Source organism: Epargyreus clarus, unplaced genomic scaffold (genome assembly GCF_041222505.1).
Source record: "Epargyreus clarus isolate Ecla_fem2 unplaced genomic scaffold, WU_Ecla_fem_2.2 ptg000032l, whole genome shotgun sequence".
Taxonomy (NCBI): domain Eukaryota; kingdom Metazoa; phylum Arthropoda; class Insecta; order Lepidoptera; family Hesperiidae; genus Epargyreus; species Epargyreus clarus.
This window is the reverse complement of record NW_027332237.1, coordinates 4,210,844-4,224,018: the sequence shown is the minus strand read 5'-3', so window position 1 is coordinate 4,224,018 and position 13,175 is coordinate 4,210,844.

The window sequence follows — 13,175 nt, the reverse complement described above, 5'->3', positions numbered from 1 at the left end:
GATGGAAATTGTTATTTTGACACTAAATTCTACAGTGACATGACTGCACAGATACGCTCTAGGTCTGTAAATGCACCACAATTTCTTGTATACAACTTTGAAATCACGGATATGAGTATCTGATATTTTCACCCACAAAATAAGAGATCAAAATGTACAAACTGAATAAATAATAAGAGTATGATACACCAGAGATTAGTGTGAAGAGGAAATCGGTTCAATGACCTGGATTACTGCTGGTTAATTAATACCATGTCCATTAAATTTTACATTATAATGAAGGTGTGTAACGTTATTAAACTGATTATACTATGGTACAGTCATCTTCATTAATCTATTGTTTTGTTATTCCATTTCTGTGTGACGTTTACAGTAAGGAAGTTAATACAAGAGCGACAATCAACGCTGCCTGTTGTCGGCAACTGGTTTTTTTTTATAATATAGGAGTAGCAGATGAGCATGCAGTCCACCTGATGGTAAGTGGCTAGTGCAGCCCATGGACATTTGCAGTCAACCTAGATAAGATTGTTTATTCGTACCTGATATCGGCCACAGATGCACCGCTACCCCTGAGGACTAAGCTGGAACGCCTCTGAAAAGCGTTATTATTATTATGATATAATATTATCTATTTCTCGTTAGTTTTATTACAACAAATATTCATTTGTATCGAGTATCATAACAATAAATAATTCCAATGAACAAACAAACAACAAATAATTCGATAATGTATTACGTTACGGCCGTTTGTGGAATTCTTGGAAAGCCCTTCAACAGAATTACGTTAAGGAACTGGTTGGAAGTACACAAAAAGCTTTTAGAAATAATCTTTTTGTTTGTAACAATAATTGGCCAAGTGTGAGTCGAACGCACGGTGAGAGTTCCGTACTAACAAATTTTAATTTTTACTCATCATCATCATCAACCCATTACTGTCCCACTGCTGAGCACGGGTCTCCTCTCAGAATGAATTAGGCCATAGTCCACCGCGCTGGCCAACTTGTATTGGTAGACTTCACATACCTTTAACATTTTTTTTATAAATCTCTCAGGTATGCAGGTTTCCTCACAATGTTTTCTTTCACCGTTTAGCAAGTGATAATTAATTTCTAATACGCACATAACTTCGAAAAATTAGAGGTGCCTGGGATTTGAACTTCGGACCCCTCGATCGAGAGGCCGAGTTTCTTAACCACTAGGCTATCACTGCTGCTATTTTTACTATTTGTTATCATAGTACTTCTATAGCTATATCTTATATATGATATTTTCGTGTCACAATGTTAGTTACCGTACCGCTCCGAAACGACTTTACCGATTTTCACCAAATTTTATATGCATATTCATTAGGTCTGAGAATCGGCTACTATCTATTTTCCATACCCCTAAGTGATAAGGGTTGTTCACTCTTGACATTTTTTATGTATATGGTAACACAACATTTGCCGGGTCAGCTAGTAGCTCTATTGAAGTAAATGTTTTGTGAAAGTCTGAACTGTCTAACTATTACAATTCAATAGATAAACTCAAGCTCAAAACTCCGAAAAATAACGGGTCTTGTATGTCGACCCCCATTTATTTTCAAGCATTTTTATTTTCAACATTTGTTATAGCGGCCATCGTTATACATACTCTATAAATATTTCAGGTGACTATCCGTTACGGTTTAAGAGATAGAGTCCTGTGACAGACAGACACACAGTGGAGTCTTAGTAATACGGTTCTGTTTTACCTTTTGGGTACAGAACTCTAAAAGTGGAGATAGGTAACCATTACAACCATTACAAGACTAAGTATCCGTTCAACTCATATACATATCAGTCTTAAGTCCTAAATGTTCCATTCTTCCTGGAACAAACTCATTTTCAATGCTCCTTTCTTTAATATACTACACTCTATATTTTCATCATCATCATCAACCCATTAACGTCCCACTGCTGGGCACGGGTCTCCTCTCATAATGAGAAGGATTAGGCCATAGTCCGCCGCGCTGGCCAAGTGCGTATTGGTAGACTTTACATACCTTTGAGATTTTTTTTTTTTTTTATAAATCTCTCAAGTATGCAGGTTTCCTCACGATGTTTTCCTTCACCGTTTAGCAAGTGATAATTAATTTTTAATACGCACATAACTTTGAAAAATCAGAGGTGCGTGCCTGGGATTTGAACCTCGGACCCCTCGATCAAGAGGCCGAGTTTCTTAACCACTAGGCTATCACTGCCTTTTTCTATCACTCTATATTTTAGTGATGGATAAATTTATCATTAACCATTTTTTGGGATCTCGCTCCCACTACATACACACACATAAGAATATACAGATATACAATCACCAACATAGACTCGAAAACCATAATCCTCCTCCCGATTGGGTAAAAAACATACCACGAATTTATTAAAACCTGTATTTTCATAATGTGACACCGTTCTAATACAGGTGCCGTGACTAGCCTTTGAATTAACACTTCTTTAAATGGAACGACAACGGCACGACATAATACCTAAATAGACGACGCAAGTGTGTACTTTGCGTATCAAAACGAATTTCACAAACAAAGCTCTTAAAGACAGCAAATCAATTCACAGTTCGTTATTGCATTTATAATATAAATATCCGAACAGCCCCACATACCTGTTCCCTTCTTAGATTAAATGGTCACTGTTAATAAAAGATAAGGACCTCATTAATTCCTTAATATGGTCCTGTCAAAAATATTCAAACCAGAAAAGACAGCAACTAGAGAACTAGTTGGAATCGGCCTCTCGATCGAGGTCCGAGGTTAAAATCCCAGGCACTAAAAATTAATTATCACTTGCTAAACGGTGAAGGAAAACATCGTGAGGAAACCTGCATACCTGAGAGACTTATAAAAAAAAGCTCAAAGGTATGTGAAGTCTACCAATACACACTTGGCCAGCGCGGTGGACTATGGCCTAATCCTTCTCATAATGAGAGGAGACCCGTGCCTAGCAGTGGGGCAGTAATGGGTTGTTGTTGATGATGATGATGATGTTATTTCACATAAGCCTGCTTATGAGAACAATCTATGTTAAAAAAACTGGCATGCTGGGTGTTATAAAGATGGTACACGTGCTATCTGTACCCTTAGTATGAGTTTTTACGTTTGTACATAATAACTGTTTTTGGATTTGTTTACGTATTTCCCATACATTTCCTATCAGTTCTGATACAGTCCGCTAGAAGTATGGGTAAATACGTAAAAAAATACAATAACAGTATTTTTTGGAAAAACATAAAAACTCATACTAAGGCTGTTATATTTGTATTTCTATTTATGGCAGCGACACTGACTCTGGCACTGACAGAATTTCTGACAGCATCGGTTCCGTGTCGTGTCGTTGTCGCCCCAATGAAGAAGGGCCCTTTGTGGTCTAGATTTATAGGATTATGTATCCGCCGTACATAATCCGTTGCCTCAGATCATGCATAATGAATGATATTGCTGTAACATAATTATTTTATGCTAGTCACGACCAATAATAATATTTACAAACATAAATGTAATTTAAATTTGTTATATCTTGTTTAAGACCTCCATGTAATTCTTCTTACATAGGTATTTCATGATCACATATTTCTTTGGGATATCTATATATTACTATACTATTTTTTCTTAGTTCTCTTAAAGTTAATGAGTTACTTACTGGTGATTTTAAATTATAATAAACACAAAAAAATCCCCAGTAATAGATAAATGTCAACAATTTACATGGTCCACTCTGGTAAAATCTATTTTTACAACTCGGTTACAAATAACGAACTAAAATTGCCGAACTATTTGTAATTTTCCACACCTTTACTGTATTGATAGGCTTCGATTAATGTACTTCCTATACATTAATCGAAGCCTATCAATATTTCCAATAATAAAGTTAAATAAGCGTTCTCGTGAGCATACATGGAAATTAATAATCTTCCGTTATCACGAGCTCCTTCGTTACCGAGACGGCGCTTATTAAGTTGCAGACACACGTTGAACGTGATTATATAGTATAGTATATATATAGTATAGTATAGCATAGTGGGTTATATAGTATTAAAATTCTTGTATGTTTATTTTAATTAAGGTAATTAACTGGTATCCGCGTTGTGGTCAATATTGGCCCATAATCATTATAGAAACTTTGAGAATTTATTCATTGATAACACTTAAATTTTACAAAACAAAAGAAACAAAAACTTGAAACAAAAGATTTTATGTTGTAATCCGAAGCTTAGTCATAATTTTTCACTGTTTTTCAAATTTATTGTTGATCACACAAAAAAACAGTTGACATCAAAAAAAATGTTCTTAACTATTTTATCTTAACCTCTTTAGATAATATTATTTTTATTTTTAAATGTTTTGATCTAATAGTATAAATCATATGGAATTGTTTAAAAAGTTGATAGATGGAATGAAAAACATTCGATAGCTTTATTTATTTACTTGTGAGCATTGCGAGATTCATAATCTTCCGTTATCACGAGCTTCGTTACCAAGACGACGCTTATTAAGCAGACAAACGTTGAACGTGGCTATATTAATATGGTTATACTCAACTAGGTTCTAGTTTATGCAAATCTTGTATGTTTATTATAATTAAGTAAACTATTTTTCGCCTGGTGATCCAAATTCGAGCGTCGTTATAGAAATTTAGAAAAAAACTTCTCACTTCATGTAAATCTCGCGTGTTTGTTTCAATAAAGCAAAATAATTGCTTTTAAAATTATTTGTAATATGATAAAACTTAATAACTATTAAAAAATGATAAATGTCACCAAAAACGTGCAAACTTGGTTTTCATAAACTTAAGAAGTTTAGTAATTCTCCGTTATCATAAGCTCTTTAGTTACCGAGACAACACTTATTAAGCTTTAGACAAACAAGCGTGGCTTTATTAATAGTGTTATGCTTGAACTAGCTCTCCTTATTCATATAGATCTTGTGTGTTTATTCTAATTAACAAAATGAATTTACGTTTATGGTTGATATTGAATATCTTTCTATTGCAGTAGTAACAAAGAACGAACAAATTACGTATTTAGTAGTGAGGTTGGTAAAAACATGGGCAAAACCTAGAATTATGGTAATTATGTTAAAACATAAGGAGCTCATCAAATATTCTTATTAATTCTAATCAACAATATTTAGTTACCAAAATTGTCTTACTTTTCCTCTAAATAAACGCACAATGTATACTCCAAGGTTATGAAGAATTTTCAAACGTGAGGAAATCCCCCAATTCCAAAGCTATGCTCCAACTGTCTTGAAAGCTACCTTTCAATATTTTCTACAAACATAACGAGCCTTAGAGAACACAAATGGAAGTCCATAACTCTCCGTTATCACGAGCTCCTCGGTCCCTAGACACGGCGCTTGTTTAAGCTTTAGACAAATCGCTGGACGTGACTATGTTTACGGGGCTTTTATACTCGGACGAGACTTAAATAACTCAAACAAGGACATTGACCCGTTTTATAATTTTACAGAATCTTCAAAATATGGTATCATATTGAATGAGTTTGATTTTCTCACAGAGGAAGCTTGGTTACATCTGATTTTAACGTTGTGGTGTGATTGACATAGGAAGGCAGATTTTTAGGAACTATTACTTTATTTCCAAGAAAGTAACATGTTTCTGATCAACTCAAGGTTATTAATGAAAATGATAGTGCATTCTGTTTAGAATTTCAAACGTCTAATAATTACTTAATGTACTAAAAATACACTGAAATAATATAATCACGTACATACTGAACAATCTAGAAGATCTTCAAAAACTATTAAATTAAAAATGATGCTACATGAAACTTAATAGATTTCGACAAAGTGTATGATGGAAAATCATTAAGTAATGAGCTTAAGGTAAGATAACAAGAACAGACGTGCAAAGTTTATTCGATACAAGAGTTTTAGCACGTCTTAACCGACGTGTCTGCGAAGTTATTTCGAAGACTTTGCCAAAGCTTATGAATGATTTATCATCACTTTGTCACATTCCTTTAGACTGTTTTAATAATTTCATCTTTATTAAAACTTTCCCGGCTTTCGTTTACCGAATTGTCTCTTTCTGAGTGGAATATTTCATTCGGTTTTGTAGATTGAGTGGTTAACTTAAAAGGATCTGGAAGATAATCTAATTTTCAATTATATTTTAATTCATTAACTACTAGACTTCTGTGTCAGTAGGTTTATTAATTACAGCAGTTTTTGTATCATTTTTTTCATTTTATGCTATGTCACTAACATTAAATATAATTTAATTCAAACAGAAAGCACTTAAAAACATGTCTCCATATTTTTATGACTACTAGCTTTTAACAGTTCGTGACATAATAATATCATAAGATGGGCAATATTACCTCTGTGTCCTTAATAAACTCAAAATTTTCCATTCAAATTTTCAGGGACCAATAAAATTCATCAAATCATCCTCCAGTTCGTCAAAAAGATTAATTATTTTTGGGAAAAGCATATTAGGTCCACGAAAAAACGTAATATCAGGAAGAGCACATTGAATTTGGTGCCATAAACGAAATGGATTGAATTAAGTGAGGGCGGAACGCCAAGTATGGTGTCGGTGTAAGAGATTTTTAAACAACGTAGCATAATTGTTCCAAGTATATCAATATAAAAGGCAGAGTTTTAGTCCGAAACAAACAAGATTATAGAGAAAACTGCTCTAAAAACCAGTTGTATGGAAACAAAGTAACTGAGTACTCAGTACATAAAGAGTATAAATGTCGAATATATTATGAACGATAAGGATATTTATTTTGAAAATCTTGAGTAGATTGTCCAATTAGTGCGTTTTTAATCACCCAAATAAAAAACGAATAGATTGTAGGAACAGTCAAATTATTTAGATATTGATTTTAAAACAACAAATTTGCTTATTTAGCAACATAAAATCTTCCGCTACCAGTGAAACCAAGCCCCATCGAATGACCCAATAAGACAGCTCGTTTGCCTAACGATTTTGAATTTTTCCTGGAAATCCGTTGAATGGAATTATGGAATTGGTTGAACGAACTCCAAACGCCATTCGTTCGGTCATTAGCTGATCTGAAGGATTTCTGAAATCCCTTTTCGAACTTTAATTCCGCAATACACAATGGATCATCAAAAGCTTTATAAAGTTCTGAGCATCATTCGTCAAAGTGCTGGAGCGTATCGATCAATTTTTGGAAATATTCTTGTAAGGGCTGTAATTTAAAGGGCTTTATTACAACCGTACATTGGAATATCTAGGCTATAAGAATTGGGGTAATAATTGATGAATCTTATGATGATTATGATTTTTTTAAAAGGCCCATTAGGCATGTACGTACAAAATTCGATTCTATAAGAACCATCGCCATTTCTGTTTCTCCCCATAAACATCAATTTTAAGTGCTGCTACATTCTGGTGTGTAGTGTGAATGGATAGGATACTTATACAGGGCATTCCAACTTGGTCATCAGGTGCTTCAACGCTTCTATACGTAATTTCAGGTACCACTCCAATTCTTTCTGAGACTAATTTTAAGTATCCGAGAGAGAAAATGGCTACGTAGGCTCATTTGCTACTGTACAAATAACCTGGTTCACTAAATCTGATCTTAATGACTTATCAGGGATATTCTAATATGTAGTAACGCTCAGTCAAAAAAATCATTGTTAATTTTACCTATCTTGAATTAAGCCTTGAAACAGTGGTCATAACCACAATGACACCGAAGTACTTTCCACCGACAGTTGCGAAATGTAATCGTGACCGCAAATTACCTGCAACTGAGGTAATGAAATGCATGAATCGAAATTTGCGGTAGAATGTATTAGGGAATATAGAGTAAATAATAGCAGACAATTTTAAGGTGGTTAATCTTATGACAAATTGTAGATGGAACAAGGTAAGGTTTTTTCCTATGATATTTTTTTATAAGTTGTTGTTGACTTTTTTTTTCAGTAAAAAAAAGAAAAGCAGCCAAGAGTACTGGTACTGGCCAAGTAAGTTCAATTATATAATTTAAAATCTAGTCGATTTCACATTTGTTTTAGCAAGAGCCTGAAATCGTTTCCAATAAGAACTGCGAAAATAAAGCATCAGACGATTGGACGTTATTGGTGTTTATTTACCATCATGGCAAACTGAACAATTATTTTGTCAACAGCAAAAGAAATATATCGTGGCGTTGGTGAAGTGCCTAATAATAAGCTCGATACAATACAATATCTTTACCTTGACCCAAATATAACGATAATAAAGTATGAACGACGGAAAGTATAATTTATGTCTTTGGACATTTGAATGAAAATGATATCTAGTTTGACAAGTAATTATGTCTGTAAAAAAATTCAAAGTCAAAAAATTGTAACACATATATTAGATTTACCGAGTTATTTTTTTTTATAAAAATACGAATATGACGACGACAATTAAGCAGTGCGTGCGTAAGGTCTCCTTCAACCGGCATAGCTTAGAGACCGGATGGATAATCGATAGATCGAGGAAAGCAGAGAAACATAAAAATAATTTCTCAGAACATCCACGATGCAAAAACTTAAACGCACGGTAAACACTTCAAAATAGTGTATGAATGGAATATTTACGTAAGATTTTTTGGGTTATTTTTTGATAAAAAGGTCTACGTGTATCCGAAGCCGGATACGACGACAATTAAGCAGTGCGGCCGGAAGGCATCATTCGACCGGCATGGCAGAGCCACCGGACGGATAACCGGATCAGGCGACGGAAGATTCACTGCCGGATCAACCGAGGGATTGATTTATGAATACATTATGATAATTGAACGATTCGCTCAGTGTTTTTAGGTTTAGGCTTTTATACATGAGCAGCAGAAGAAAAAGGGATCTATCTGAAGTAGATTACAGATTCGTTGCCACTCCTGAGGACTTAAACCTCATGTATAAGTTCGCCAGCATCCATAGCCTGTCATCAAACCTCAGAATTTATTTTATGCTAGAAATAGGTGTGGATGTATCTCACCGCTCGAATCATACTGATTCTACCATCTCTTAGTTACTACTTCATACACATCAAAATGTCTTAAATTAAAGAAATCATATTTAACAATTACGTCGAAAGCCGATAGAAAAAAGTTGTGGTCCAATTCTGGAGACATCACCGCCACACCTATTTCTGTTATAAAACATACAGTGGTGTTAACAATTTACAGCGTTGCTGTTTGACGGCTGTACCTATTAAGGGTATAACTAGGTGAGTTGAAACTCGTAATGGAGATCCGAGAGGTTCCAACTTGGTCTTCAGTGGTAGCGACGCTGTGGCCGACCTTAGGTAAAACTCCAATGTTATCTAGGGTTGATTGCAGATGTTTATGAACAGCTATAACCACTTACCATCATATGCATGCTCGTTTGCTACTTCTTTACAATAAAAAACATACATCTCTAACAATAGTAGGTGTGTGTTACGAAGTTACAACTGAATTGTCCCGCTTCAGTTACACCATTCCAGTTATTACCATTACCGAGGTGTGTTCTCTAACTAGATTGTGACTTTCGGCGTTGCACTCATCCTGTTACCAGTTTCGTTATTCGGTTCCCGAGTTTGCAAACACGGAAACCCATATCAAGTCTAAAGCTTTGGTTCCCTCATGAGCGAGTAAAGATAGGCGCGGGTACATAAAAATAATAAAAATAAACGCTTTCTACACTCATACCCCACACTAGGATTCCCTGTGTCGTCGTCGTCGTTGTCGTGGGTGCCACGGACACATAGACAAATACACAAACACCCACACCCAGAAACAGACATCTAAATTCATCATTTTAAATATCTGTCTGGCCGGGGTGCAAATCCGGGACCATTTGCGCGTCAGACCAGTATGGTGACCGCACCGCCACGCGGGTCGTCTTCCATAAGAATGCTTTCCATAAGAATGGTCATAAATTCATAACATTATCAATTTTATTATTTTTCGCATTTTGAAATAAATCGGCTTTTTATAATTATACCTAAACGATGAGGCAGACGGGCTAACTGATGGAAAGCAGTCACCGTCGCATATGGTCATTTGCAACATCAGAGGAGTCGCCAATGCATCGCCGGCTTTGGAGGAGAGCTCTTATCTTACCTTTTTTGAACAACATGTCTGGAAAGCTATCACCACCACACTTTTTTACCGTGAAGCAATTCTACCTTTGAGTCAAGGAGTGGATGCCGCCTGACTTATATATGCGACCATCTTAATTCTCAGGAGTAGCGACGCTTCTGTCATCGACTTCAGGTAGATCCCCGGTTCCATAGTTATGTAAATGTCAATGGGTGAAATAACCATTGGTGGTTGGACTGTAGTCTCATATGCTACTTGAATCTTATAATGAATGTCATACACACTACGCTGCACCGGAGAGGTCTCAGTTCCTGTTCAGGTTCACCTGCACGTTCGTGCACTGTTCAGGTATATCTGCGCAGGTGCACCAAACTGTGTGAGGGAATAGCAGTGCATTTTTTTGAACCTGTGCAACCGGCGACCGGCGCAAGATCAAAAAATCTTTCGTGTGTTATCGTGCGGTGCTTCATCGCTTTTAATCGAAGCCATCGCTACAGAATTGAACAGTACGGTAGACTCCCCGCCAAACTGCTAATCCGCTCTGAATATAGAAATGAGTCACGTCATCATAGTAAATTGTATGACTACGCCTGCTCGCAACAACTTCAGAGCGGACTAGCAGTTTGGCGCGGACTATAACAATATAATTACTTTCACCATGTTTCGACTTATCAAAGTCGTCGGCTTCGGTTTGTGGTTGAGGCAAACCGGCGCAGGTAAACCGTACGGTAGATCATAGCGTGTATGGCATTAGAGTTACTCTTACGTAGTACAACAAGTCGTTATAGCAATATCGAGTGGGGCTAATACAACTAGTTTACTTAACAACTTTCTGTTTCCGCGCCGTGACCGGAATGCTAACGAAGTATCGAAAATCTATTTTCTGAAGTTACATTAAACAGACCTTAACCCAACTCCGCAAGGTCCTTATTCAGTAACGCAGGACCTAATTTTCGTGATTCGATTGCGTCTAATTAATATTTGCGGTCCCAAAGCGGATTATGGACCCTGTGTTTGTTGGTGAAGGTCCATTTTTGGGTTAGGAGTGGAGAATTAATCGCCGTTATTTTAATCGAGTGGTTTGTTGAAGTCCAGCCGTCGGATGGGAATGACGATGATGACTGGAGAATGTTTTCAGAGGTGAAATGATCTTTCAAATATTGTTTATGTACAAATAATAACTGGAAGAATTTTTGTGGTTTGACTTCGAAGGCAAAATCGCTATCCTTACTTCTGCATAGGATCAGTGTTAAACATTACATAAAGATACAACAAATATAGCAATGACACTAAATACAAAAATGAGTGTTCTTCTACTAGAAAAGCTCTACGTCACAGAAGACTAACGGACTTTCATTAGTAAGCAATATTATTAAGGGGAGAACACATTTGCTATATCTGCATTCTGTCCAGTTTAGAAGAAAGTTGATTTGTTAAAGCAAATAGGGTACGACCGGAGAGGTATTTATATATATATTATATACGAGTAGCAGACGAACATGTATTCGACCTGATGGTAAGCGGTTATTGCCGTCCATGGACATATGCAATCCAGCCCAAATAGGATTAGATATTCCTACCTGAGGTCGACCACAGATGCGCCGCTTCCCTTGAGGACTAAGCTGGAACGCCTCGGAAAATAATGTCTCCCTTACTACTACTCCCTTCAAACCAGAACAGCGCTAAACACTAACGTTAATATGCAGAATTAGGTGTGCGGTAGTGCCGCCGGATACCATAAAGGGTTTTACCCACTACCAAAAAGATATCTTCAAAAAAGGTATTCTAAAGGTTTAAATAGTAATACATTTGTGTCTAGTGTGCACTGTGCTTAATACGAAGCCATTATAATAATGAGTTGCTAACCCTTCAAGAGGACACTTTGTTTAACGCTCTCACTCCGATTGTGGTTTTTATTACTTTGAAATATGTTTCGCGGTGACTTAATGCGAACAGGAGATAAATGGAAGGTAATGATTGTAGCGTTTTGTATAGAACTATGTCGTAATGGGAATTAATACTATTTTTTGTGGAATTTACCAAAATATTTTTTTTTTACAATATAGGAGTAACAGACGAGCATGCAGTTTACCTGGTGGTAAGTGGCTACTGCCGCCCGTGGACATCTGTAATCAAGTCTAGATAAAATTAGTAATTCCTATATGAGGTCAACCACAGATGCGCAGATGGTGACTTAACGCGAACAGGAGATAAATGGAAGGTAATGATTGTAGCATTTTGTATAGAACTTTGTCGTAATGGTAATTAATATTAGTTTTTTATGGAATTTACCAAAATATTTATTTTAATGAATAGTTTTTTTTACAATATAGGAGTAGCAGACGAGCAAGCAGTTTACCTGGTGGTAAGTGGCTATTGTCGCCCGTGGACATCTGTAATCAACCCCAGATAGGATTAGATATTTCTACCTGACTTCGGCCACAAATGCGCCGCTACCCCTGAGGACTAAGCTAGAACGTTTCGGAAAAGTCTGTATCCCTTACCACACCCTTCAAACCGGAACACAGCAGCGCCTAACACTGCTGTTATTAGGTAGAAATAGGTGTGGCGGTGGTGCCGCCGGAGTCGAACTACAAAGGGTACTACCGCCTTCAAGTCACTCTAGATAAGATTAGTCATTCCTATCTGAAGTCGACCACAGATGCGCAGATGGTGACTTAATGCGAACAGGAGATAAATGGAAGCTAATGATCGTAGCGTTTTATAAAGAATTTCTATGTCGTTATGGGCATTAACAGTAACGTTTTTGTTGACCGAAATATTTAATTGGTATTTTTGTTATAATGATGTCGTCAAGCAAAAATTTTTCAAAATGAAAGTATATTAACACATTTTAAAAAATAAGCCGCATTATGGTAAAAACGTTATGTGTCCAAATAATGGAAGTGTACACAATCTAGACCAATCAAGAGACACCGAAAATCTGTCATAAGTACATAGTTTTTTTTTTTTTTTTTATAATATAAGAGGAACAGACGAGCACGCAGTCCACCTGATGGTAAGTGGCTACTGCCTCCCATGGACATCTGTAATCAACCCCAGATAGGATTAGATATTCCTACCAGAGGTCGGCC